Raw genomic sequence first — 22,548 nt, 5'->3', positions numbered from 1 at the left:
TGTGTAATAGTAAAACCTTTAATTATATTCAGATCAAAACGGGGATCACAAAGTGTTTTCCTGGTTTCAGATGATTATTAAGACCATGGCATGTTCTCAGTGTGTGTGCACTAATAACTAAGGTACACCCATACTACTAACATGCAAATTAGTGTTTGTACATTTTATAGAAGTGAAAGTATTTTAATCATTCGATCAAAGAAACTCACCTAAAACCTAGGTTTAAAGTTTTTAAAAATAGTTTGACTTATTTATGCCAAGGCTAAGCCATCTATGTTTTTAAGCAAGAGATTCTTTCGATCAAGTCAACATGGATGGTCTAAAGGAGAGGATGGCAGCATTAGAAGAAGTAAGGCTGGGGGCCGGCGCTGTGACGCAATGGGTTAAAGCCCTGGTCTGAAGTGCCAGAATCCCATATGGGAGCCGGTTCTAGTCCCAGCTGCTCTTCTTCTGATCCAGCTCTCTGCTGTGGCCTGGGAGAGCGGTGGAGGATGGCCCAAGTGTTTGGGCCCCTGCACCCACGTTGCGGACCTGGAGGACGCTCCTGGCTCCTGGCTCCTGGCTTTGGATTGGCACAGCTCCAGCCGTTGCGGCCACCTGGGGAGTAGACCAGTACATGGAAGACCCCCCCCCCCCTCTCTGTCTCTGCCTGCCTCTGTAACTCTTGAAATAAAATCGGCCGGCGCCACGGCTCATAGGCTAATCCTCCGCCTTGCGGCACCGGCACACCGGGTTCTAGTCCCTGTCGGGGCGCTGGATTCTGTCCCGTTCATTCCTCTTCCTGTCCAGCTATCTGCTGTGGCCCGGGAGTGCAGTGGAGGATGGCCCAAGTGCTTGGGACCTGCACCCACATGGGAGACCAGGAGGAAGCACCTGGCTCCTGGCTTCAGATCAGCGCGGTGCGCCGGCCGCAGCGGCCACTGGGGAGTGAACCAACGGAAAAAGGAAGACCTTTCTCTCTGTCTCTCTCTCTCCTTGTCCACTCTGCCTGTCAATAAATAAATAAATAAATCTTAAAAAAAGTAGTAAGGCTGTAGATGCAGGCATCAAATGGGGTCAGAGCTGAGATCAAGCTCTGCCTTAGTTAACTGATAAAGTTTCCCTACTTCCCTGTGCTGCTTCGCTGTGAAATGGAAGCAGCAGGAATTGCACCAATTTAGAGGGGTTTTTATAAAGATGAGATGAAAGGGACCTGAGCATAAAGTGGATGGAACAGTGCTCAATAAATAGACTAAAAGTAATCTTGTGCTTCATTTTTGATAAAACACGCCAGCTTGGTCTTTTGTTATATTTTGCCTTTGTATTCATGTTAGGTAGGTTTTTTTTGTGTGTGTGTGTGTGTGTCTCTAGACTTTTTTTAACGCCTGTTGCTGCTCTAGTCACATGGCCGTGATCTCACTTTGTGCCTTGTAACAATTTTCAGGCTTCTAAATCCTAAACATTTTGTTTGCTGCTTTTTATTTATTACCTACATGAGGTTACTTCAGAAAAGTCCCAGAAAAAGAAAATTAGGGGCTGGCACCATGGTGCACTGGGTTCAAGCACCGCCTATGAAGCCGGCATCCCCCCTGGGCACCAGTTCCAGTTCCAGCTGCTCCATTTCTGATCCATCTGCCTGCTAATGCATCTGGGAAAGCAGCAGAAGATGGCCCAGGTGTTTGGGCTGCTGCACCCATAGAGCAGATTAAGCTCCTGGCTTTGGTCTGGCCCTACCTCGGCCATTGCCGTCATTTGGGGAGTGAACCAGCAGATGGAAGAAGCTCCTTCTCCATCTTTCCCTCTCTCTCTCCCACCCTCCCTTGCTAACTCTGCCTTTCAGACAAATAAAATGACGTTTAAAAAGTCAAAGATAAGTTTATTTGGTTACAAAAAATTTTAAAATCCACACACAGTTTTTGCTTAATACACGTTTTCTACTAAGTTTTTGAAGATCCCTTGTGATTTCTACATTTTCTGTACCCAAATAAACTTTTAATTCCATTTTCTACAAACTTTTCAGAATCCCCTGGTAAATTCTCTATTTCCCTGTTTTGCCCATGTTCCTCAGGATACCCTATTTCCTGATGATGTCGTTGGAAAACAACAGCATAGCAGAGTGCTGTGGGATTGAGAGTTGGTTATGTATCTCAGAAGCTCCTCTCGGTTTAAAAATTCTCTGAATCTCTGAAATTGAAAATCAGAAATCTGAGGAGGTGATGGTCCTGCGACCAGCTATGAGAACACGGTTTTCCCCTTGCCCCCTTCCCTGGTGTGTGTGTGTGTGTGTGTTTACTCAACATGTGTGTATTTTCTGCTTTCTCCATCTGGCATCTGCTGCACTGCCATCCTAGCTGGCTGCTCTGTGTCAAGAGTACTTTAGCCTTTTCATTAGGAAAGAGAAAGAAATGCAATCACATAAAAAAGAAAACCCTTCCGCCACCACCCCCACCTCCCTTCTGTTTCCTTGTTTCCCAGCAAGTTTCTTGCCATTTACCTTTGCATTTGCATGGCTTATTGATTGGCAATTTTAAAATTGTTTATTGTGCTCTTTTGTTTCTCTGTTCAAGAGCTAAAACAAAAGCTACCAGGCCCTGCGAGGTACACATTTGCATGCGGTGAGCGTTGCCCGAGGAAAAAGTAATTGCTAATGCATATTTATGTGGCACAAATTTGCCATTTGTTTATGCATAAAATTATCAATAGTGCAGGGCGGCCCAGCCGTAGAAAATGGTGACCTTTTTAGCTTAATAAATAGAAATCAGCTGTTATTGTGAAGAGATCAGCCATTTATTCTGTGTTGAGGGACATTGCCGGGAAAATGCAGATTGGGACTGGCAATATCATTAAATGGAAGGCCAATGACCCTTTCGGTAGAGTCTATTATACTTTATCTAATAGGGGATAAATGACTCTGGTTGGCAAATGGAATAAAGAACAACATTTTTTTATATTTTATAACTATATGGATTTTAAGCCAATGAAACTGAACAGAAAATTTCATGCTTACCTGTTGCTAAAATTCTCTCCGGAAGTATCAGTTTTAAGGTTGATTTTATTTTTATTCTCTGATTATTGAGATTTGTACTAATCGAGATAAAGACTAAGTCAGTGATATCATTCCAGGAGAATGGGTCCTCCCTTAGTGTTGACTGTATTCTCTCTCTCTCTCTCTCTTCTCTTCACTGCCCCATACTTTTGCCTTTGCATTGAAGGTATTCATGCATTTTACAGTTGCTTTATATTTGATGTTTTAAAGTAGTGAAGATATTCTCAAAGTTACCACTATATTATAAATTAAGATGATCTATGGTTAACTAAGTGTAACACTTTCCAATTGATAAGACGTTTGAAATAAGTATTGGGTACTTTGGATTGGAGGATTTTGGGTAAATATAAAATTTTTTCACCCACATATTTTTTCAACATGTTAAAGAAAAGTCAAATATTTGCCTGTTTTGCTTGTTTCCTTGCTATATGTGATACATAAAATGCCCTCCGTCTCCCCAGAGTGCTCGTCTGCCGGTGATTGAATGTGGCTTGATCTCACACAATGTTTATTTGGCTAAATCTCATTTGTACATTAGTGAGCATTTCTGCCTCTTAGGATTTTTTTATCCAGTTTTTTTTCAATCATCACAAAATTCACTATGAAGTGAAAATTTAGTTTTTAAAAAATATTGTCGTGTGATATTTGGTACACTGAAACCTTTCAAGTAATCAGTGTGTTAGGGAATGAGAGTGTGAAATAGCTCTCTGTGAACCCCCTCCGAATGTGCTAAGTGTGTTTGTGGTTACCTGCTTGCTCCCTGCTGATTGGGTAGCATACACCAGAGTGAAAGTTTGCACACTAGTGGTTGTGCCACTACCAGTCTTTCCCTCATGCTGTACTTGAGTGTGACCGTGCATTCTGCAGCTTGTCACTGGGGTGACTGAGTAACCTTGTATTGGCAGAAATGGGTCTGCTGTCCCTTTGTAAAGGAGAGGGTGTCAATAGGATTCAGACACTAGGGTACATTAGTCCCTAAAATGAATATATTTTTATGTCATTTATAAGGTATTGATTTTAAGTCCATTAGATTCACAGTCCCTAGTAGCAGAAAAAAAAACCCAATGATTTAATGCAGTGGTTGGAATTCCAGAAGGAAGAGCAGTAGTGATAACCCCTTTCTCCTCAACTCCCTGCCCACATCATATAACATCTTTTAGGAATGGAATTGAAGACCCTGGGGACAAGAAAAAGACTTGTTACCTGTCTTCCCTGTAGTTACTAAAGGGTGACAAAACAAACTTCAGTTCAGTTATTACCATGGCTCTCTGAATGTGATAGAATTTGTCACTCCGTGATGATAGGCATTGCCAAATTTATTAAATGAGAAAGTAGTTTTTAGGTTGATGAATTCATTTTACTTTTAAGAAACCCAGGGCTTGCTTATTCATTTAGAGAGCTTTTGCAAACTTAAGATGTTGTTTAGGGAGATTATGGGATATGAGAACACTGAACTTAGTTTTTTGGGGGGAGAAGAAGAAAACATATATTTTCTTTAAGAAAGGAAAGTTCATCATGGTGTCGTATCAGTTATGACGTTTCCTAGGCTAGTTTGAAATACAGTGTTTCCTGTCCCATGAATACACAGAAAATTATTGGGTAATAGAAGCCTCTTTCCTGATAGGAGGGTGACTGAGATATCATTTCACTGCTATATAATTAAATTTGGGGGCAGAGCACTCGGAATAATTCTGGTCCATTTCACACAACTAATGTTACTGCCACCTGAGAGAGATTTTCTCTTAGGCTGCTTCTGCAGCTACATCTTCATTCTGGTACCAGAAAAACCTCGTCATAATATAGGTAGGAAGGTTTTACAATTCCAGTTACTTTCTGATCTTCTGTGTGGTTCTTTGTTATGTTTGGAGTATACCAGCTGAAATCTGATTATCTGTACTTTTGGAGCAATGTAAAACATGATGCTATCAATAAGCATTTTTAGAATTTTGTATTTTAATTTAGATTTTTCAAGTTCTGTAACCAACATACAAAAATACAGGCTCCCTCTTGTGGGTGAAATTGTCACCTGTGAATTTTTGTATCTGTCACCCAGATACTCGGGTGACAACATTTTTGTTCCATTTTGAAGTAGTTTCAGCTGTGCTAATCTCTTTTCATTTGGTCAAATGTGATGTTTCACTTAACTGAAAAAAGGAGAGTTAGATGTATATAACTTTAGTAAAATTATTAATGAAAGTAGATAATTTTTAATTGACTGTATAGAGACAGCCGTTTTACTTTATCAGTGAAATATCTTATATTCAAAGTTATTAATGGTGATGTTTCTCATTTTGTAATAGTCTTCAGTGGAGTGATTAGTGTGCTGGCAAAATAATGGGCACTCTGCTCCTTGTCGCCATTGTGGCTTTTCAAGCTCTGGGCTCAATCACAAGGTTCCTATACTGGAATGAAGAAAAGTCCTGCTGTAGTAGTCATGCGCTGGGAAGCTGTATGATACTCAAACTTCTCAATACCATAAATGTTGTGATCTACATTGAATAACCACTGATGTTATACAAATGAACGCTGAAGCATTCCTCAATTCTCCTAAAACTGAGCTGCTAGTGAGGAAACTTAGCCAGAAATCAATCTGTGGCTTTGACCATTTATAAGTTCTCTCCTTTCACTCTCATGATGGTTGAGAGTTTTCACTGATTGTCAGGGGGCGTTTTGGTCTAGCCTGGGGTACTAATTAACACAGCAAGAAATGTATTTGCTCATGACAGTGGCAAGGCCGGTTTTTCTGAAGATGAGTCAGGCAATGCAATAGTGGAGTTACATACAGCAGGACATACGAAAGGAGAGATGCCCGTACTGAATAATACTTGGCTGACCATTGCCATGGTGTATTTGAGTGGTCTCATTGAAGGGACATATGAGGACACCTTCACGCCTCATGTAACTCATTATCAGACACAAGAATCGACCTTAGCATAGCATGACTTCAAACATACTGGGATATTTACATGAAAATTAGACAAAATTACCAACTTCTGATATTTACATATTTGCATATTACATGTGCATATAAATGTTTTTGCTGAATTATAATGGCTTTATAATGAAGATACTGCTGCTTCTTCTATAAACTGTAGTTTTATTATATTTGTATAAACTGACATACACAAATTTAAACTTACTTAAAAATTTTAAGTATCTCCTACTTTTAAGAGTCATTTGTTGGCATATTTATTCAATGAAATAATGCATTGTTAATTGATCACTTTTATTGTTTTCCAGGTTATCTCTTGCTGATGACACGATTCCAGTTTGAATCTGTGTGCAAGATCCTGAGAGCTGAACTGAGAATTTTGGCACCGTACTGGTTGGGAATAAGGTATATTCATATAACATATAATATATACCTTTGGAAATTGATTACTGTATTTACTCCACGAAATGGAAATTGATATGCCTTCTCTTATTTTTAATTTATACACAGAAATATATAAAACATGCATATAAAGTATAACACATAGTCTTGAATGTTCTGATGACAACTGGCTTTATAATTATAATTTTCAGACTCATTATGAAGTTATTGTCTCTAACGTGATAGACGATAGTGACATTTCTTTTCACTTCCTTAATGAGATACGCTTTTCTTGAAGTTTGAAATCTTTTTGTCTCCACTGAAAAGTATTCTCCAAAACATTTATTGCTATTTTCTTTTTGCTGCAAAAGAAATATTTTGGGTCACAATGGGTGGGTCACACATTTTAGAAAAATTTTCATAGGCCACTAAATATTCTGGTTTATGTTTCTATACTCATACAGCAAATGCAGTTTTGCTGAGGGCAGACTACTAGTTTCCAGTTTGCTGGCAGAAAAATTTCCTGGTCATCTATCTGTGTGTGCATTTATGTCTTGCTTGTTTGTTCAAATAAGTTGTACACTTGGGGACAAGAAGTGAAAGTTTGGCCACAGACCCAGAGTTGAAAATCCTTTTGTGATTTATAATCTTTTGGCTTACCAGAACTTATGGAAGGAAGAGGTTCACTCCTAGTAAGTTAGCTAAGAAAATGTTGATAAGTAGAAAAGAATAATGCAAAAGTAGTCTTCTTGCTTACTATCATAAACCTTAATTTTTCAGTACTCTCAAAGTCTTATGATTTATTTCTGTAGCACTTTATGTATACTAGTGGAAATCCTTATAATTGATGGTAATCACTACCTTCTTTAAAACTAAGTTGTCAAAATCCTAAATAATGGCATAAAAATGTTTATACGTAAGACTTCATACTGGCACAGACAAATGGAATAGTATAAGACAAGGTATAATAAATAATGGATTTTTATCCTAACAGAAGTAGAGTAAATCACAAATGAATTATTAGAAAGGTAAAACTTCTGTAGTTGACAAATAAAGACACCAGTGTGAATGAAATTGGAAGGCAGATGACCAACTAGACTACCTCCAGTAAATGTGACAACGTCAAATGTAAAGAATTGTTATGTAAGAAAGGCACTACATCCTAATTTAAGAATTAACAAGATATAAGAACAAATGATTTACGAAACACTTTCTGAAACACAAGTTGATAAAAAGGAATGCAAACTTATGCACACCTATTATTTACTTAGTAAAAAGTAGTTAGGGGCCGGCACCGTGGCTTACTAAGCTAATCCTCCACCTGCGGCTGTGGCACTTCGGGTTCTAGTCCCGGTTGGGGCGCCGAATTCTGTCCCGGTTGCTCCTCTTTCAGTCCAGCTCTCTGCTGTGGCCCAGGAGTGCAGTGGAGGATGGCCCAAGTGCTTGGGCCTTGCACCCGTGTGGGAGACCAGGAGGAAGCACCTGGCTCCTGGCTTCGGATCGGCGGAACCGTGGCGGCCATCTGGGGAGTGAACCAACGGAAGGAAGACCTTTCTCTCTCTCTCTCTCTCTCACTGTCTAACTCTGCCTGTCAAAAAATAAATAAATGAAAAGTAAAAAGTAGTTAGGAATGATAATGTTGTAAGAGAAATATGTGGAAATGGGCACTTTCAGTAATGCTGGAACTGATTGTATTTGTTCAACTTTCCAGGAAATGATTTGATCGTTTCTATAAAGAACCTTAAATATTTCCAAAGATTTTTAGGCATCAATTCCTATTAATTTGGAAAATCTTTGGTTATAAATAATCTTAAAATAATAGATTTAATAAGATAAAATAGTTTAATATTTTATTTTATTAATACATAATAAAATAAAAATATTTTATTTATTAAATAGTTTAATATTTTTCCTAGGTGAAGTCTGCACTTCAGAGCCAGGTCGAAGTTTATGCAGGTGTCAGGGACCTAGAACCTTCATCCTTTGCTCTCCTGCTCTGAATAGGTGACCTTTACCTAGCATTGTGGAACACCTGGAATTGGTCTTCCAGCAATCATGTCCATATTCCAGCAACAGGAATGCAATGATACAAGCAGAAAGCATGCCCTTCCTGTTACGACATCTTCTGAGAAAGCCCACATGCTTTCTACTTAAAATTCTTTTGGTGTGAAAATTATGGTAAGACCATGCCATGCTCCAACAGAAGCTGGCATTTAACAGTTTGTAGTCTAGAAAATAAATTTTAGGAAATTCTGACAGTGAAAGAGTAAGAAAATAAACATTATGGCCTAACTAGCTGTATCTTAATAGTTGCACTGCTGCAAAGCTACATTAATGAAATAATTAAAGGATATGAAAATTATTCAGATGTTCATTTTCAAATATTTGTAATGGGAAAAGTTTAAGACTGACTAAAGTGTCCAGCAATAGAGCAATGGTGAGATAAATCTGACTACATTTATACGAGAAGATAGTATGCAAACCATAAACCATTTTTAAAATTATATAATGTTATTCATGATGCAGTATTAAATGAAACCAGAGAGAATCTGTACAAAAGATATGGTGTATTTCAAAGTTTGTGTGTACATACATCTACACTGCATACATGTGTATATATTTACTTGTTTATGTGTGTTTCAGACACATAAACATTGACAGAATAAATAGCTGATACTCAGCATAATTAGTTTTGAATCATGGAATCATGAGAAGTTTGAATTTTCTTCATAGTTTATAATTTTTTAAAAATATTTATTTATTTGAAAGAGTTAGAGGTAGAGACAGAGAGAGAGATCTTCCATCTGCTGGTTCACTCCCCAAATGGCCGCAACAGCCGGAGCTGTGCCGATCCGAAGCCAGGAGCCAGGGGCTTCTTTTGGGTTTCCCATGTGGGTGCAGGGACCCAAGGACTTGGGCCTTCTTCTACTGCTAATCCAGGCCACAGCAGAGAGCTGGATCAGAAGAGGAGCAGTCAGGACTAAAACCGGCGCCCATATGAGATGCCGACGCTTCAGGCCACAGCGCCGGCCCCCATAGTTTATAATTTTTTTATAGTAAGTTTGATCAACATTAAAACTTGAGAAATATAGATAGGGTATTTGAAAAGAGTCACATAAGTTGTTTAGCACCTCTCTGTGTTAAAATGCTCTGTATATTCAAGGAGAGATGTCACAACCCTTTATCTGTAATTTCTAGTCATTTTTCCTGAAGTGCGCTTGGAATAAGCTTTGCTTCTCAGTAGAGCCACACAACCACCTAGAATTCTTGATAGTGTTGCACCCTGGCTGCCCCTTCTGGGTCTGAGTGGGTTCTGATACTGTGCTGCGGTTCAGTGGTACTAGAATACCTCGACAGCTTTGGCTACACGTGTCTACTGCCAAGGCAAAGAGCAAAACACCCCTGACGTCGTCTTCTTATGTATAAGTGAAAAATTGAGTTTTACAGTACTACATCAAGAATACTTTTCTTTCTTTTTAGAATCATTTTATTACCTTACAATATTAGAGTGAGAATTCTAAGCGAAAAATCCAAATTAGACAGGAAACTGAAATTTGATGTTGAAATTGTAGAGTGAGAACATTTTTCCCCTGAAGCTGACTCTGCTCTTTGAGTATTGTGTTTAGGAGCATGGACTTCAGAGACAGACTCCTGAGGTTGTACTCCTGACAGTGCCATTTGTACCTATCTACTCTTGGGTTTGTCCCTTAACCTCCACAGCTCAAACTCCTCAAGTGAAAAGACATAGCAATGGAAAACAATATACCATGCAAATACTACATGGACACTGGAGGAACTAATGTTTAACCTCCATTAAGTAAACTAAAGCTTGGACCTCTACTGAAGGTAAAGTTATTTAATTTATGGTTCAAGGTTCAATTCAACAGGAAGACAGAGTGACTTATAACCTGAATGCCTCTAATAACGTAACTTCAAAATACACGAAGGAAAGTATCAGAGAACAACAAAGATAAGTAAATCAAAAGTAGCAATGATATTGACTCAATTCTCTTGGTCGTAAATAGTATATAATAGAAAGATCAGTAAGAATGTCCATGGTACTTAGGGTTTAAGGAACTTGACATTAGGGCGCGTGCTGAGTGTAGCAGGTAAGACACCTCTTAGAATGCTTGCATTCCATGTCAAACTGCATGGGTTTGAGTCTGCTCCTGATTCTACCACTCTGAGAAGCAACCATGGATGGCTTGAGTACTTGGGTACCTGTCACCAACACGGGAGACCTGGGTTAAATTCCTGTGCTTGTCTTCAACCTGGCTCAGCTCTGGCTGTTGGGGCATTCAGAGAATGAACCGGTGAATGGGAGATGATTTCCTTTCTTTCTGTCTACTTCTCTTTATTTGTATCTCTACCCTTCAAATAAATAAAAATTTTAAAAATTACACTGCCAGGACATTTGTAGAATATTGTATACCACTGTAAAATTTATATAATTTTTATGCAACGTGAATATGTATAAGAATTGATCACATACTAAGTCAATCAAAAAATTTTAATACGTTAAGTCTAAACTTTTTAAAAAATAGTATTTATTTATTTGAAAAGCAGAGTTACAGAGAGGCAGAGGCAGAGAAAGAGAGATATTCCATCCACTGGTTTACTCCCCAGAAGGCTGCAACAGCTGGAGATGTGCCAATCTGAAGCCAGGAGCTTCCTCTGGGTCTCTCAGGCGGGTACAGGGGCACAAAGACTTGGGCCATCTTCTACTTTTTCCCCAGGCCATAGCAGAAAGCTGGATCAGAAGTGGAGCAGCCAGGAGTAGAACTGGCGCCCATGTAGGATGCCAGTACTACAGGAGTGGCTTTACCTGCTACGCCATGGTGCCAGCCCCTAACCTGTTTTCAAAGAACTGAAACAACACAATGATATTAACCTACACATGAGTAACAAAAATAGAGCTAGAAATAAAGTTTCACAATTGAAGTAACAGAAATGAGGAATATTTTAGGCTAAACAATACTGAACATTCTACATAGAACAATTGTAAACTGCCTACAGGAAATATTTACTGGGAAACTTGTAACCTAAATAAGTGAATTGGAAAAACAGAGCGAAAATTAATAGGCCACAAATTCATATCAAAAAGTTATAAAAAGCACAAAATAAACAAGAATAGAAGGAGGATATTAATTAAGGTTAGGAAAAAATTAACCCAGTTGGAAAGAATCATATGATAGGGAAAAGCAAGAATGCCAGAAATAGATTGTTGGAAAAGATAAATGAGTTTCCAAAGCTCTCAGGAGATTGGGTGAAGAAGCAAGTGACAGTGGGGCATACAGACCATTTCAGGATTGGAAAGGAGACACCTCAACACAACAGATGTGCAGATGCTAAAAAATAGCTAATAAGGAATATTATGAGTAACTTTATGTTGGTAAATTTGAAGAGTTGATGAATATAAAAAATCCTGGAGAAATATAACTTGGCAACATTTATTGAAAAAGAAAGAGAGAACATGAATATTTTTGTAAGTATAAAGGAAATTTACTTTAGTAATCAAAACCTGTCCTACACAGCAGATTCCAGCTCCAGATGGCTTCACAGGCCAATTCAAGGAGAAAATAAGTCTAATCTTACATAGGTTTTTCAAAAAATAGAAGTGGTAACAATCCCCACCTCATTTTGTAAGAACCATATAATCTTGATAACAGACTTGACAAGAATAGTATGAAAAAGAACATCTATAGACCTGTTCATCTTATGACAATAAATAAAACATTTCTCAATAAAATAAAGCAAATGAAATTCTGCAGTTTATAAAAAGAATCCCTTTTCATGATCACTAGTTTATTCCAGAGATAAAAGTTTTGTTGGAATTTGTATTAGAAAAGCTGTAATTCATATTAAAGCAAAACATTGTATTATTTTAATAAATGCAGAAAAAGCATCGAATGAAATCCATCTGTTTATGGTTTTTAAAGTTTTTAGAAAACTAAAAACAAGAAGGAGTTTCCTTAATGTGATAAAAATACTTAACAGCATACATAAATTGTGATAGTAAAATATTGAAAAATCCCTTCTGTGTTTAACAGTAAGAGGAGATTTGCTACCACTCTGCTCTTTAGCATTTTTCTAGAAATATTAGCCAATGCAGTAAAGCAAGATAAAGAAATAAGATTATCAAGATCAAAAAACAAACCAGCAATCATTCCTGGTAGATGATCTAAGAGAGGTTAGCAAGGGCTGATTTAAAAAATGCATACAGAAATCAACTGTATTTATGTATCAACATAAATTTTTATGTAGTTTATTAAGTCATGTAGTATCTCTGAGGAAATCTGTGTAACTATATTAGGTCATATTTTCAAAACCTGAAATAAAAGAGGTAGACCATGTGCATACACTGAAAGATTCAGTATTGTAAAGTTACCCCTTATGCTCAAATTTATTAGTAAGTACAGTACAGTCACAATCAAAATATCAACTGCAAATTCTGTCCTTATTGTTATTTGGTTAGGAGGGATGTGTGTTTGTGAAATGTGATGAGCTGATTCTAAAATGCTTAAGGCAAAGAGAGTTAAGGAATCTCTTACAAATACAGGAATGGGTAGAACAGACCCTACATACATTATAAAGCTCTATTTACTCAAGAAGTGTATCATTATGCAGACAGATGAGAGAAAATGGAGTTCAGAAATAAACTCTTGACATAGGACTTTTTCTTAAGAAGAGTGGTATGTCAAAGTAGTAGAGAAATAATGTTTTAAATACATTGATATTGTGAAAATTATGTAAAAAAATGAATCTCTACTTCATACTATACACAAAAATAAATTTTACATGGTCAGATCCTACAAGTAAGAAGCAAAAGAACAAATCCCCACTGAGAGACTGTAGGAGTTTCTGGGGGTATGAATAGGAATCACAGCAGAACAACGCAAACAACAGAAACCGCACACATATCCTACATTTCAGACAGTCCCGTAGATCTGGGGGAAAAGATAGCACAGAGTGGTAGAAGAAATGTGGGAAATAGCATTGACAAAGGTGGTATCCAGAATCGATTTTTTTTAAAAAAGCTGTGCATCATTGTAAAAATTCACAGTTAAGTGAAAAAATGGATGAAAGAAGAGATCAAATAGCCAATAATATGTCTCAAAGTCCAACGTGTGAAAAAGTGCTTAATGTTGGTATTAGGGAAATAAAAATGAAACTTGTATTGAGATTCTGACTTCAGAATGGGGGAACCTCAAATGTCTAGCAGTTCACAGCATCGGCAAGAATGCAGAGCCACAGTGGGCACTCAAAGAGTGACCGTTGGCCTGTACACTGGAACAGACACCTTGGGGTATGGTACCTAGTGATGTCAAAATTCATAGCCCCTACTCTACAGAGAGAAATTTGGATAAATATCCTGGAGAAATAAGTATGGCGTATATGTATTAGCAGACTTGTGCAGGAATGTTCACGCAAGAAATATTTCTGTTTGCCTCAAAAAACTGGAAGCCATTCAGTTGTCATCAACTAGATAGAAAATTACAGAAAGCCAGGCAATGAAATAAAAAGTAATGAAAATGGAGATTTCTTACTGTCTAATTAAAATTAACTGGAATAAAATCAAAACACATCGGATTATATCCAGAGTGATTTTGGGCAGGTGATATTATCATGTTCAGGAATGCATTGTAGATGGTGGAAGTTAAAAGCCAGGAAGTATTACTGTGAAATCTGAGTGCCAATCTCTAGGAATGAGGAAGAATTTGGTTGGTGTGGGAATTTGAGTCAGAGGACATTTCTGACCCAAGGGAGAGGGCTAGAAATTCACTGTGTGGTGGTTACATGGGCATGTGCTTGATTTCTACTTGATAAAATGCACATATTCTTCACATGCATTTGATAATGGTAAAAGTAAAATGGTCATGGTAGATTGTGTTTTTTCCTTGTTGATGTCTTACTTTTTTTTAGAGGGAGAAATGCAGTTACAAATATTGTAAATTAAACTGATACAGCCTTCAAAATTAGATGAAAAAATTAAAGATGCTTGTAAAGAATTTCCCACATTGGAAACAAAAAACAATAAGAGAAATTAGCAAGTTCTCCTTCCAGTAGTATTTTTTTTTAAGAAATAGGATAAAGTATTTCAGGCTTTGCCATTAGATTGAATAAAAATAAAATGTTTGAAGACTATCAAATTATGGATCTTTGTATTTTAAAACTGCTGCATGTTAAAGCATCCTTTTCAATAAATCAGTAATATTCACAAAAGACTTACTTGAACACCACATTATGTATTGCATCGACGAAGACAACACAACAGAAATAAGAAAGTTGACATAGTTAAGATAAATCCAAGGTTTTTGGGTAGGTAAACTGAGGATAGTGTTTAGTTATATCAGTGGTAGTGTTTTGTTTTGTTTTGTTTGCTTATCTCTTTCTGAGTTAACATTCTTTCAGAATGTCACTGCATTTATAGTTATTTGCTTTAACCATTTAGCCGGTTAATAATTTGTGATCCTAAATGGTAGTTATTTGTACATGCCTTTTACTCTCCTTTCTCTTTTACTTGCAAATAAGCAAGCTCTTTGCTTTAACTGTTTATCAAATCCTATCACTTTTTTTCCGCATTCACCATAATCTAGAAAGCAAAATGTTTTATTGCTTGAAAAGGGAAAATAATCCCAATATACTGTAAATTGTCAGTGAGTCCTGTATAATTAAAGATTATCCTGCAATATACAATTTTTAAGGCATTTATCCCGACAGGGTTCAGTGACCTTTGAGAATGAGCCACTTTGTTGACAAATCTATCATCTAAATTGTGCAACATTAATGAGAACTCTGAACAGCACATGCTTACATTTTAATGTGGGTGGCAGTTTAAAAAAAAACAAAAACTGCCAAAACAAAATATGGAATATGATTGAAGTTTATTTTAAAAAGGTCTGCCACCTGTAGATAAAAATGTGCATTACTCTGAACACATAATAATTAACAAGATTGAAAGACCCTGGCCAAATCCAATGGCCCTCTGAAACCAAAACATTGGATGCTTTTAAAACAAAACAAAGGAAAAAGGCGCCAGAGTCTAGTTGTGTAAATACTGGCTCCTGATGCTACCACATACCTGGGCCACTGACTGTCCTCTGCAGGTTCATCCTCAGTTCTCTTATAGCATGTGGTAGAATTATCCCTGAAAGTTGAGTCTTCGCATTTGAATCCTTGTTTCTTAGTTAACAACTAATTATGTAATTATTTGTTTTGTGAGTGGTACAAAATCTCTATTCTATCCTGTCACTCTCTTTCAGAACCTTTATAAAAAATCATTTTTTATGGTAGACCTAACTCTTGAGGAAGAGTCCCTTTTTCAGGGAGTGAAATGGTATCAGTAAATGCACCATGCAAAGCATGCTAAAAGAATCTTTAAATCTAGTGTCACCATACCCTTAGGCTTTTTTTCTCTGCATTTAAAATTATTTGTTTAAAAGGCAGTTTCCACTTGTGTGCCTTGTTAAGATCTATCTGACAGGGCCAGTGCTGTGGCACAGTGGGTTAAAGCCCTGGCCTGAAGCGCCGGCATCCCATGTGGGTGCCGGTTCTAGTGCCAGCTGCTCCTCTTCCGATCCAGCTCTCTGCTATGGCCTGGGATAGCAGAAGGTGGCCCAAATCCTTGGGCCTCTGCACCTGCGTGGGAGACCCGGAAGAAGCTTTGGATTGGCTCAGCTCCGTCCATTGCGACCATCTAGGGAGTGAACCAGCGGATGGAAGACCTCTCTCTCTCTCTCTCTCTCTCTTTCTCTGCCTCTCTCTGTAACTCTGTCTTTCAAATAAATAAAATAAATCTTAAAAAAAAAAAAGGTCCATCTGAATAGATTAACAAAAAATTATTAGGCTTCTTTTCAGGGTGTTTCAAGTTTAAGTACATATAATTCACTAAGAGAGTGTTATTAACACATTTTTAATTGTAGAGTTCATGTTGAAATGTACATTGGCCTAAATAATCACAGAAGTGTTTCCTGGTATTGATCTTGGAACTCTCTATGGCTGTGTAAGTAGTCAATGCCAATGCACTTATGCGTTCATATAGTATGTCTATGGCTTTACCCTTCTTCAGTGCTAAAAACACTGAGAAACAAAATTTATTTAAAAAATGAGTTTTCTTAATTTTTAAAAGATGGAAAACTGATGAGTTAATTTAATAACAACCACTTGAGTATTGTTCTCAACTTCAGCAATTATGTATAATTAGGATTTTTTCCTTCAAAATAAAATAATGCATGCAGTATTTACCAGAAGTCTTTAATGTGGTGCAAAGCAGTTGCTAATTTTTTTTCTTTTTCTAAATTACTAGGCAGCAAAAAGCAGCTCTAATAATAATTCAAGAAAAAACCTGATGATGAACTTTGTCCATGGTACATTCTGCAATGTTAGAAAGCAGAAATTCTAGACTATACATCTTTTAATGGAACAAGTTTGATTGCAGTGAGATTCAGTAAATGAAAATACATTTTGCATAAATAAGAAAAATTAAGCTACTGAGATTTAAAAGTGTAACAACTATTTCTTAACTTTTAAGTAGTTTTGAAGGTTAAAATTTTTATTTTCCTAAATAATGCCCATATCCATGCATCAGGAGTAATTTATACATTATAATGAATCATTCCTGATTCATGATAGGATATAATATAGAAATGGTATTTGGTCTATAATTAGGAAGTTTAATTTCTCGCTTAACAGGTAGAGCTTTTTGATCCAAATATTATTTTAGGCATTTCAAATCTGTGTGAAAAGAATGGTTTTTAGACAGTTTCATAAGTCTTTAGAAAAAAAGTTAAATTTCTATACTATTGCCAATCAAAATTAAAAAGGGGTTGAGTTTTTGGTGCAGTAGTTAAGATGCCCTTGGGCTGACTGCATCCCAATCTCAGTACCTGGATTTGTGCTGTATATCTGGATTTGAGTCTCTGCTCTGCTTCCAATTCGAGGTTTTTGCTGATGTATACCCTTGTAGGCCGCTGGTGGTTGCTCAAGGGCTTGAGTCCCAGCTACCTACGTGAGATACTTGGATTGAATTCCAGCATACTATCTGGCCTGGCCCAGCCCTGGCTGTTATGGGCATTTAGGAAATGAGACAGTGGATTGAAGATAGAATATCTCTCTGTAATTCAGTGCCTTTCAAATGAATAAAAATAAATTTTAAAATAAAAATATTCAGAAATATTGGAAGGCTACATAGAACATGTTAGGCTTTTACTTGTGAGATTATGGGTAACTTAAAAATTTTTTTGAACTTTTCAGCAGTAAACTTTTTTATATACATAAAAGGGGTATACTGTAAAATAATATAGTAAATCCATAAACCTCTAACAAAAATTACATTTTTGTATTGACCTTTCTTTAATGAACGTGTTACTTTCATTTTAAGAAAAAGCACATGTTTTGATACTTTAAACATCAATGTAGTAATCCTCAGGTACTTTTTCTAATAATATTTTCTATATGCATATGTGTGTATATATATATATATATGTATACACATTAACATATGTATACACATGTTCACTTAAATTTTTTGTCCTAATTTTTTAATTAGAAAAAATCACTACATTACTGGGTATTTGGCACAGTGGTTAAGTCACCATTTTGGACACCTACATCGCTTATAGGAGTGCCTGGCTGAGTCCTGGCTCCTCTGATTCTGATCCAGCCTCCTGGTAATGCACACCCTGGGAGGCAGAAGATGATGGCTCATCTTACGTCAGCCCATTCACTTGTCTTTCTATTTTTAAACATTACCTGTACTGATATTAAAATTCATAGAAATCTTTTAAAGAAGACTAAAAATAATTTTGCAGCTATAAAAATGTTTCTTAAAGGAGAATTGCACATTGTCTAGCAAGTATAGAATGGAGTGACACTTGAGGCAACCTAATGAAACTCAATACGCTGGTTTATCCTGAAGAGGTCCAGGCTTTTAAAAAGAAAATATTAAAATATCTCTTTAATGCTGCTGAAATATGGAATAGTGGAGTAAACTGGACAGAAAAGGAGGCTCATAGCCAATTTTAACCTTTTGCAAACCATTACATTTAGTGCCTTTCTCCCTTTCTTTCTCCCTATTAAAATTGTTGTTATTTGAAAGAAATACTCATGTCAGCATACCAAATTACAGTAAGCACTAGGCCTTAAGAGTATTTGTGAGGCGGAAATAATCCTACTATTATTTCTAGTGTAAAAAGTTTTTGGAATAACATCATTTGCCCAGAAGCTATTTTCTAACCTAATAACTTTTGGAATTACGATTTAAAATTTCAAGAGATTAAGGCTACATAACCTCTAGAACTACAAGTTGGCAGGAATGTGATAACCAGAGATGAAACCTGATTTAAGATTCTTTTGAGGAAGTTCTAGTTTGAAAGTGTAGTTCTGCAAAAGTCGAAATGCTACATTAGTAAATATTGCTCAGCAAGTTTGATTCAGTTGAAAATTTGTGTACTTGGACAACAATACCCAAGATGTTCATTAATTGGAGGTTTGCTCTATTTTTGTGATTTTTGACCATGTGCTAGAATTGTACTTTAAAAAGTACTGAAAATGCACAGGAACAAAGTTTAATACACCTGTGTTGGTTCATCTTCTTTTTAGTAATTTATCTATGAGAGATTTTGGACACTCCCAGTGTATTGGTAGTAACATCGTTTGGTCTATGACTGCTGCCTGTCTGCTCCGGTGTTTTGGCAGGAATCATGTCATGGATTAGATGGAAGAGAAAGAGGCAGAGGTGTAGCCGAATTAACTAGGAAGAATTATACACAGAATGAGACAGTGTTAATGCGACAAGCACGATGCTGGTTGCTGGAGAGGAAACAGCACTAGCTTAAGTGGGATTCTTGGAATCAAAAATGTGAACGAAATGTGTGTGTTTCAGGGTGGAGGGGTGTATCAGTCCCTCCATGGCATGAAGGCTGATGGTTCGCTTGGAGTCCTTTGTGTCCTTGTTGAGAACGACAGATGTCTCACGATGGGTGAGGCTTGCCAGTGGTGTAGTTGCAGGCATTTGGTTCAATATGAGACCATGCAGAATACCTGACATCCTCCTCTGTCAGAAAAAACAGTTTCAAAGTTTTCCCCCCACAACGTCTACACGAAACCAGGATGACAAACAGTATGTGTGAAAGATGATTCTGAGGAACAGGCAGTTCTGAGGAGTTCTAATGTCTACCTCTCAGCTAAGGCAAGGCAATGTGTCCTTGAATACTTTCTCATGACCACATGTATGTATTTTTAAGACCTATGTGTTAGTGTGATGTCATTGTCCCTCATTGAGGTTTCCTGAAACAAAGTCTGACAAAACTCAGTAGTCTGGCCAAATTGAGCTGCAAAAATGTTTAATGCACAGTGTGGCATCAAGGAGACTACCAGGGAGAAATTTCTGACTCCTCTTACTAGTTTTGCTGCCGCTGAACTGATGATCTACTTTTATCACATGATATCTGTGAATTTTATAGCGAGTCAGTTCTTTCTCTCCCTCCCTCCACCCTCATCCCCCCATTAACTATTGAAAAGCTTAGGGTCAAATTTGATGTCTGTATAGCCAAAGGTAGAAGCATTTGTGGAATAGATTGATCTTAATTCCTTTCCGTTTGTTTTTGTTTCTAATTTCTCATATAATCAGCATTTTCTGCTATATACCATGTAGCATGCAAAGAAAAAGTTCCAAGGGTGAGAGTATGGAGAAGGGAGTCTGTGGTCTAGAAATGGGAGTCCAGAAAGATGTAGCTGAAACAGTGGCCTTTGGGTTGGTCCTTGGATGATACAGAAAAGGAGAGAACTGAAATGCCATGAACAAAGATGGAGAGACTGAAAAAGCAACACAGTTCAGTTTGGCTCAAAAATACTAAGGCAATAGTGACTCGTAAGTCAGTAAACTTCAGGTCATTAAATTCAACCTGAGGAGCTTACGCATAATCTCGTCTGAATTAGGAAATAGTAAGATGCCATTGACTTTTCTCTTTCCCACAGGGGAAGTGTAAGTATTGGACAAAGCTGTGTCAGCCACCACAGAGATGTCTCTGGTGTGTGGTATGTTGTGGGTGGGGTGGATTTCAGAATCCAAGAGCCAAAGATAAAAGGTAATCCAAGTTCTCCAGTAGAAACCATGTGAGTGCTTTTCATCTTTCCTTGAGAGTCACAATGGTAAATCCAAGAAATAAAAATTCAGTTGAATGACTACAGAGTCCCTAGTGGCATATGTCTATGAAACTTTAGGCTGAGTCCCTCAACTAACTTTTCCAAGAAAAAATTCAGTCACATCTATTTGGAGTACACAAAGGATGAATAGTGAGACTATCAACAAAGTCTTTAATGGTGCTCTTGCTTTAGATACATAGAAGTTAATTTTGCCCCCAAATGTAGTATTTACTCATCTTGTGCTGATCTCAATGTCAAGGATGTGGTGAGCATAATTTTTATACACATAAGATGTTGATTAAAATGTATTAATTAACAGTAGTCATACTGTAATAGTAATTATAGCTAACATTATTGAGTGCCCCTATTATATGCTGGGGATTTTTCTAAGTGCTTTCCATAGGTTCATTCTTTTTTTTATTTGACAGGTAGAGTTAGAGACAGTGAGAGAGAGAGACAGAGAGGAAGGTCTTCCTTCCGTTGGTTCACTCCCCTAATGGCCGCTGTGGGCAACACTGTGCTGATCAGAAGCCAGAAGCCAAGTGCTTCCTTCCGGTCTCCCACGCAGGTGCAGGGACCCAAGCACTTGGGCCATCCTCCACTGCCTTCCCGGGCCACAGCAGAGAGCTGGATTGGAAGAGGAGCAACCGGGACTAGTACCCGGCAGTCCAACCAGGACTAGAACCTGGCGGGGTGCCGGCACGGCAGGTGGAGGGTTAGCCAAGTGAGCCACGGAGCCGGCCTATAGGTTCACTGTTTTAGCCATTTTAATAATCCTGTGCAATGCATATTGAATTATAGGAGGGTCAACTGATTTATCAAAGGTCACTTAGTAGTGAAAGTTGGATTTTGAATCCCATACAACTTAGTAACAAACTCTAGCTGTCTCCTGAGTCACCTTCCATCCATCATGTTCTTCCTCACTCAGTTCCATCTCTTATATTGTGAATGAAGAAAAATTTTTCCTCGTGTTCTCCCAGTTGAGCCTGCTCTTCTCCCATCATTGACATAGCATCTATTGTTACTCCTCCCCTTCAGGTCACCTCTATCTGCCCCTGATTCCCTGTGGTACACTGTGTGTCAATAAGGTAAGCCTTATCAACCTAGGCTTCCCATAGAATTTACTTATTTCTACAACTCTTTCTGCTTTTGGTTGTATTTGAATTTTTTTTATTTTTATCACTACTTTTTTATTTTAAAAATTTTTATTTGTTTGTCAGGTAGAGTTAGAGACAGTGAGAGAGAGAGAGACAGAGAAAGGTCTTCCTTCCGTTGGTTCACTCCCCAAATGACCACCACAGCTGGAGCTGTGCTGATCCAAAGCCAGGAGCCAGATCCCTCTTCCTGATTTCCCATGCGAGTGCAGGGGCCCAAGAACTTGGGCCATCTTCTGCTGCTATCGTAGGCCACAGCAGAGAGCTGGACTGGAAGAGAAGCAACCGGGACTAGAACCGGTGCCCATATGGGATGCCGGCGCCGCAGACAAAGTATTAACCTAGTGCGCCACGGCGCTAGCCCCTCATCACTACTTTTAATCTCCAAGTCTTTCATTGTCAAATTCAATATTAAACTTGAAGATTATTTTGCTGCAAAGAACACGCAAAATAAGGTTTCCAAACCTTTGCTAAAATGCTACTTTATAGAATTATGGAGTCTAACACAGGCATGATGACACTAGACAGTATTTAGACTACTTCAGTCTGCTATGCACTGCAGGAATTTTTCAAATACCATTATTTATAGATCATTACCTGACTTAAAGATTTTTTTTTTGTGATGGATATTCGTTAGTTAACAGACCAGCTTGATTCATTGTTGGATACCTTTAAGAATTTTTTTTTCTTTTTGGTAAGTGAAATTTTTCCTTCCAATAACTGATTGTCATTGATCTTAGCTGTTCTGTTTAATCTGTTTCATTGATTGTATTTGACTAGCACTTTGTAGTATGTTAATGGCATCATTTTCAAAATTTTGTCTTCAGTAAATCTAGAAACTCCTTTCAGTTAGGAGTCATAATTGGTCATTTTCTATTAGTGTCAGTGCCTTACCTACTTATAATCATAGA

The 22,548-nt window shown here is 37.5% G+C and overlaps 1 protein-coding gene across 1 annotated transcript in view; it reads left to right on the top strand.

Annotated features, from left to right (window-relative positions):
* The first annotated feature begins 6,276 nt into the window (after positions 1-6,276).
* SOX5 (SRY-box transcription factor 5) overlaps positions 6,277-22,548 on the top strand; it is a 786,191-nt gene continuing 769,919 nt past the window's right edge. Inside the window, exon 1 of the mRNA XM_062194939.1 lies at positions 6,277-6,362. The gene's annotated coding sequence lies outside the window, so the exon portion shown is untranslated. The remainder of the gene's footprint in view (positions 6,363-22,548) is intronic.

This window comes from Lepus europaeus, chromosome 6, assembly GCF_033115175.1.
Source record: "Lepus europaeus isolate LE1 chromosome 6, mLepTim1.pri, whole genome shotgun sequence".
NCBI classification, from domain to species: domain Eukaryota; kingdom Metazoa; phylum Chordata; class Mammalia; order Lagomorpha; family Leporidae; genus Lepus; species Lepus europaeus.
The sequence above is the reverse complement of the archived record's forward strand: the minus strand, read 5'-3'. Positions and strand labels throughout refer to the sequence as shown.